Consider the following 6,285-nt stretch of genomic DNA (forward strand, 5'->3'; position numbering starts at 1 on the left):
TACCCAGGTGGAAGGTTTATGTCAAAGCTGCTCACCCAGCTTTTAGAATTGGTTCTATGAATGGGACATATCATCAGTCTAGGGTTCACCTATTTAGAACTGGTAGTGAAACTCACTGGGCTCAGGCCTGGAACCAAGTTTTAGAAGCTCAGTTTTACTCACTTCAAAGAAGCCCTGCCATTGTTCTCCAGTTTGGATAGATTATTCAGTCCTAGTCCAGTCGGTCTTCCAGATTCAACAATCCACAGCTTGAAAATATTCAGAAGAGATATAAATTCCAAAAAGCAAACCTTAATTTTGTCATTTAGCACAGGGGACATTATTTTACTATCCTTATTTCTGAATTAAAAAGAAATAGGGCAACCCTCATCCACTGCTGCTTCTAAACTAAGCTATGCTATATTTGATTTGCAGTTATTCACCCATATTTCTCTGTTTCTAATTATAAATAATTTAGACATGGTCTTCACATACAGCAGAATGAGGTGGTAGACTAAAAGTTGGACCTGCTATTATTATTGATCCCTTACATTTGAAAAAAAATCCTGTAAATTAAAAAAATAATCTCAGTGATGTTTTAAGCCTGTTATGCTAACCTTCTGTATTTGAGGAGTGGTTTTAAGGTACAGCAACTTTCAAAATCATGATTCAATTAAGTTATATTCTTTCTTATGAAAACAATACACTCAAGCACACAGATAGATGGTCTTACATAGTTATAAATACAGCCTGCTGAGGTTTTTTAAAATAAAACACTGGAAAGGAAAACCATGCACCAGCGTATAACCGGTTTAAGTCAGCACATTGGTCAGCTGTTATCTTATATACAGAGGGAAACATTAAATTCAGAGAACAGCCCTTAACTGATGAGTGCACACACACCATGAATGCTAGACCATCTATAAAATAAACTGTCATTGAAATGCTGAGAAGCATGTTTCAACCCGGTCCTAAATAATCCATTAAGTAGCAATCTCCAAATTCAGTGTTTTTCTAGGAAATGTCCCAGTTTCTCATTTCACCATCTATAACAGAGTGGCATGTTTTGCCAAAAACAGCCAGCATCATGTTAGATTGTAAGGTCTTGTCTACTTATCTGATACATTTATATTCCAGCTTTCTTTTAATGACTTCAAGATGGCATTTGTGGCTCTCCTCCACTCTGCGTTCATGGAGATGCAACCTCCATCTTAACTTTGATTATGATAGACTGGAGGCCAGGAGTGGGCACCTTCAACTAAGTGGGAGACCAATATTCTCCTAGGGATTCTGACACTATGAAAAATGCCTCTTTTCCCACCCCTCCAAAATAACTGGAAGTAAGGAAAAGTTCATTTCTTATTTTGAAAAAAAATTATAATTTTTTGGTGAGGCACCAGAACTCTGATAGAGAAGGCTAAACACCTTGTAAAACAACAAATTCCATAATTCCATAGGATGGAGCTATAGCACTTAAAGTGATGTCAGCTGCATTATTTTTACAGTGTAGATGCATCCCAGGACCCACATTTCTTGTCCCTGCTGTAAGCCCTCTCTACTTGGCATATACCTATGGCATCCTCTAATCTTTCTTCAGGCAAAGCTAGAAACATCTGAATTTAATTCAGGCTCAGGTCAAGCAACATTATAGAAATATATAGCAGAATGGCTGAAGTCCACATGCACCTGTTCTTACAGCTGGGATCCACTCCTAGGTTTCCAGAAACCCCCAAACATCTTCAGTGTGTGGTAAATTCAAAAGCAGAGAATGTAATGTTAACTATGCTTGATAGTATACAGTTGTTCCTGCCCTTTTTGTTTTTAAATATGATTTATGCACTCATCCAAAATAATCAGTAACCACGCCTGAGGATTTATGTCACTGCCATCATTCTTTCCTTTATGCAATAAAGGCAGCTATGTCAGAGAATGTGTGTTCCACAGTAGCAACTTCCTTTGATCCCCTCCTGTGTTGATGGCATTCTGGCTTCATTGATGAAGTCTTGTCTCCTCACATTCCCAGTGCCACATTTTCTGACTGATGTCTGTTGTTGGCCACAGGGGACAGTTGTCCTACTGCCCCTCCAGAGCACAGGAACTTATGTCAACTGCTTCCTTCTGCTAAGCTGACTTTGCTTGTGTGGTCTCTTTTGCACATGTCTCAGGTCCAGAAGGAAGGAAAGGAGGACCAAAGGGGCTCAATGTTGCTTTAAATTAGGTTTGTGCGCTAGATTTTAATTTTCATTATTGAGCCTTTTCTTCAGAAATAGATATTAAGTTTCTACAGATAAAAGCTTTGTTTGATCAAAATTGGCACATTTATTTTGAGAAGGGCTTGCTGTTTGGAAAAATCCATCTTTGGAAGAAATATTCACTTGGTCATTTTGAAAGGCATGCCATACCACCTGGTAGCAATGGAGTGATGCCAAAGAGTCCTGCTGAATCAAAGCAAAACCACTAGATTGGTAGGGAAAGTGCAAACATCTAATGCTGGCATCTTTAAATACTGATGTATCTATAGGGTCAGAATAATTAATCTAAAAAGCTTTGTTTTTATTTGCAAGATTATTGTTTTGTTTTTAAAAAGGCCAGCAGTAACTGTAAACAGTGTTTGCACTATTATTATTATACTTTATTTATATAGCGCTGTAGATTTGCACAGCGCTGTACATACAAACAATAAAACATCTCTTCCATTTCTGCTTCAGATTCACCAGTCTGTAAAGGATGTTACTGTAAGTTTGATATTAGGTTCTTTGATAGCTGATAATCGCAATCTAGTCAGATTTTATGACTTTGTCTTCCAGAGCCCATATGGCCAAAGAGAAGAGTAGCCTCTGTCTGCATTGATACCTCTGCAGACCATCTTAACTGACAACAACAAAAACAAAATCTTGATAAAATATAGACCTGTGACTAACATTCTCATTTTTTTAAATTCTCCTGAATGATTTTTAACACCTTTGCCTGATGAAGAAGCTAGTGGAGCTTTAAAAACTTGCATGATGTATTTTGTACATTTTGGTTGGTCTCATAAAGGTATCACTGTGGCTTTTAGATGCTCCTGTATTTTGCTGTATGGCAAACACAGCTATACCTGGATATAGTACCCAGTGTTACTTTGGTACAAGTGACAGAAAATTGGCACAGGTGACAGTTATTTTGACAAAGATAATTCTCCTGCTCAATATCGGTAAAAAAAAAAAAACCTAAGAGAAATAAGAAAGTTCACTACATCCTATCACCCTATTTGTTTAACTTGTATCAGAAAAGATCATGAGAAGAACAGGTTTAGATCCAGAAGGAGTTAAGATTGGAGGAAGAAAGACCAAACATCTAAGATATGCAGATGGCACCATGTTACTAGTAGAAAACATCCTAGATTTGGAACAATTACTAAATAAGGTAAAAGAAGAAAGTGCAAAGACATATTTAATGCTAAACAAAAAGAAGGTAAAAATAATGAGCACAGAGGGACTACATAAATTCAAACTAGACAATGAGGAAATCAAAAAAGTTAAGGATTTACTGTACTTTGGATTGAACATTGACCAGAATGAGCAGTGCAATCAAGAAATCAGACAACACTAGGAATGGGAAGATCAGCTATAAAAGAACTGGACAAGATCCTAAAGTGCAAAGATATTCAACTGAACACTAAGTATAGTCCAAGCCATTGTATTTCCCATTACTGTACTATGTACAGATGTGAGAGGTGGATAGTTAAGAACGCAGACAAAAGGACAATTAGCTTTTGAGATGTGGTACTGGAGAAGAGTGCTGAGGATACCATAACAGCCAAAAAAGACAAACAAGTGGGTTCTTAAGAAGATAAAGCCAGAAATTTTGCCAAATTAAGGCCCTCGTACTTTGGGCACATCATGAGAAAGCATGACTCATTAAAAAGGAGGGGAAGGCAGAGGGCAGTAGAAAGAGAGAATGACCACATGTCAGCTTTGCTGAATGGACTTCTTCAGGGAGGTCATGGGCATGATTCTACACGACCTAAGCAGAGCAGTGGAGAGAAGGTGTGTGTGTGTTTCACAGGGTCAACATGAGTCGGGGACTACTAGAGGGCAGTTAACAACAACAACAAACATGACATTACTATCCACTGGCTGCCATTTCATCACACCTTCAATTGGCTGATTGAGAAGCTTGCCTCACACAGCCTAAGGGCAAGACTGGTCCTGACACTTATAAACATCCCATTTATTATTGTTCACTCTTTGAATGCATAAGCCCCTTCAAGAAAGGAAGCAGAGCTTGAAGCCAGCTCTGTTTAGTTTGATCCCACATGAAGGCTAGAGTGGCAGAAATCCTTTTCTTTCCCCTTCACATTTCCAGCTGCCAAGCAAGATCAAACCGTTCTTGTTAAGACTCCCACTCTCCCCCCACTTTCTATCCAATTTGCCTGATTTTCTGCCCACATGGGACAAGCTGTTTTCAGCATTCTTTACCATAAACTAGGTCTGAATTACTCATGCAGGCAATCTTTTTGTCTCATGCTCCTTCCAATTTGTACAAAGGATGCGACTGTAAGAAGCCGTTTTGTGTAATTTAAAATGAAACATATAATTAAGCGGTGATCTTCCAGCCCTTGTCTTTCCTCTCTCCACCTCCTCCTCAAACTTACTTTCTCCTTGACCCTGCAACTTCAGTAGCTAGGAGCAAGCAATCAGCCTCTTATCACCCCTCCTTTTGCATTTGTGTGTATGAGTGGAAGAGAGAAGGAAGTTAGTGAACTAAACCACAGAAAAATATATACAGGCATACCTCGGTTAACAAACCTTCTGACAAGCTCCTTTCTACAATCTTTTCACATGCCTCTGGTCCCTTTTTCTTCTTATCCTCTGTCTAGCTGGATGTTTTTAGCAGCATTGGCTCTAGAAGGTTGGTGAATGAGAATTAGAGAAAGTCTCTGGACTTTGATTATTGGGTTGCAGCAACATTATTATTATTATTATTATTAACCTTTATTTATGAAGCGCTGTAAATTTACACAGCGCTGTACATGCAATCTTTTAGTTAGACGGTTCCCTGCCCTCAGGCTTACAATCTAAAAAGACATGACACAGAAGGAGAAGGGAGTGGTGGAGGGAAAGGGTAAGAGGTCCAGCAGTTCCTCTCAACCTCCGAGGTCTGGACCAAGGCAGATGGACTGGAGGGAGGGCAAGGCTTGACTGCAGTAAACTATGCAATAAAAACTTGAGCTAGGAAAGACTGGGAATATATCAGCCAATCCTACTGTAGCCACGTCTGCCTGTATACAACAGGAAGGTAAACAGCAGCTTCCTCCAGAATCCTTTCCTGAGCATGTGTGAACAGCAAAACAGAGAGCAAAGACTAGTGCAGGTAAGCCCAACTCACCAGATCCCCCTGCCATATTTTAAAAAGTTTGGCCACAGAAATGGAAATCATAAGGGAAGACTGCTGAAAGAAAAGGGGAAAAAACACCTTAGGGTGCATTTGGGATGAAGCCTTCAAGTGGTCTCTAGAAGGTTCAAAAAGTTTTTGTTGATTTATGCAAGTGTAGAAGTCGAGTTCATTTTTTTGGAAAATTAGCATTTTCTCATTTTAAGTTGTGCAAGGAGAGGAGTGCAGCCTATTAAAATGGCATGCTACTATTTGGCAATGACAAACCGCCACTGAAGAAACCCTGCCAAGAAAACCCTGTGATAGCTTTGCCTTAGGGTTGCCATAAGTCAGAAATGACTTGCAGGCACGTAGCAGCAACAACAAAATGATATGCTTATGGCATGGGTTTTTAGAGCCGTTTACTTTTTTTTTTAAGACAGAAAAAGAATGATCCAGAGCATCCATCCCAGTGGTTGTGAGCAGAGCTGCACAGAGTTCCAGAGCCACATATGTGTTTGTGTGTATGCACAAAGACAGAAGCACTAACCATATTAATATACCATACAAAGACCCAAGCCCTTATCATACTGTATTACAGCTTATGCTGCATCGTGTCCATCTCATAGGCAGAATACCTTTTGAAATGGCAAGCCTGCATTTGATGATGCACAGATCCCTACTTTAGTGCTACAAAGATGATTTAATCCTTGTGAGAAAGGAAGTGTATGAAATGCAGAAGGAAGCTCTGTGTTTGGACTGCAGTACCAAAGTGCAATCACTACCATCATGATTTCAGAAGCAATTGATACCCCTCACCACCCAAATAAGGGTTCACATTTACCCACTGCCAGCCATGTTGTTTAGCAGATGAAGCAGAAAATTCCACAGGTGCCTTCCTCCTTCCCTGTGAGTAAAAATAACTCTGCACACCTCTAATGTGCCTAATGG

Source organism: Sceloporus undulatus, chromosome 1 (genome assembly GCF_019175285.1).
Source record: "Sceloporus undulatus isolate JIND9_A2432 ecotype Alabama chromosome 1, SceUnd_v1.1, whole genome shotgun sequence".
NCBI classification, from domain to species: Eukaryota; Metazoa; Chordata; class Lepidosauria; order Squamata; family Phrynosomatidae; genus Sceloporus; species Sceloporus undulatus.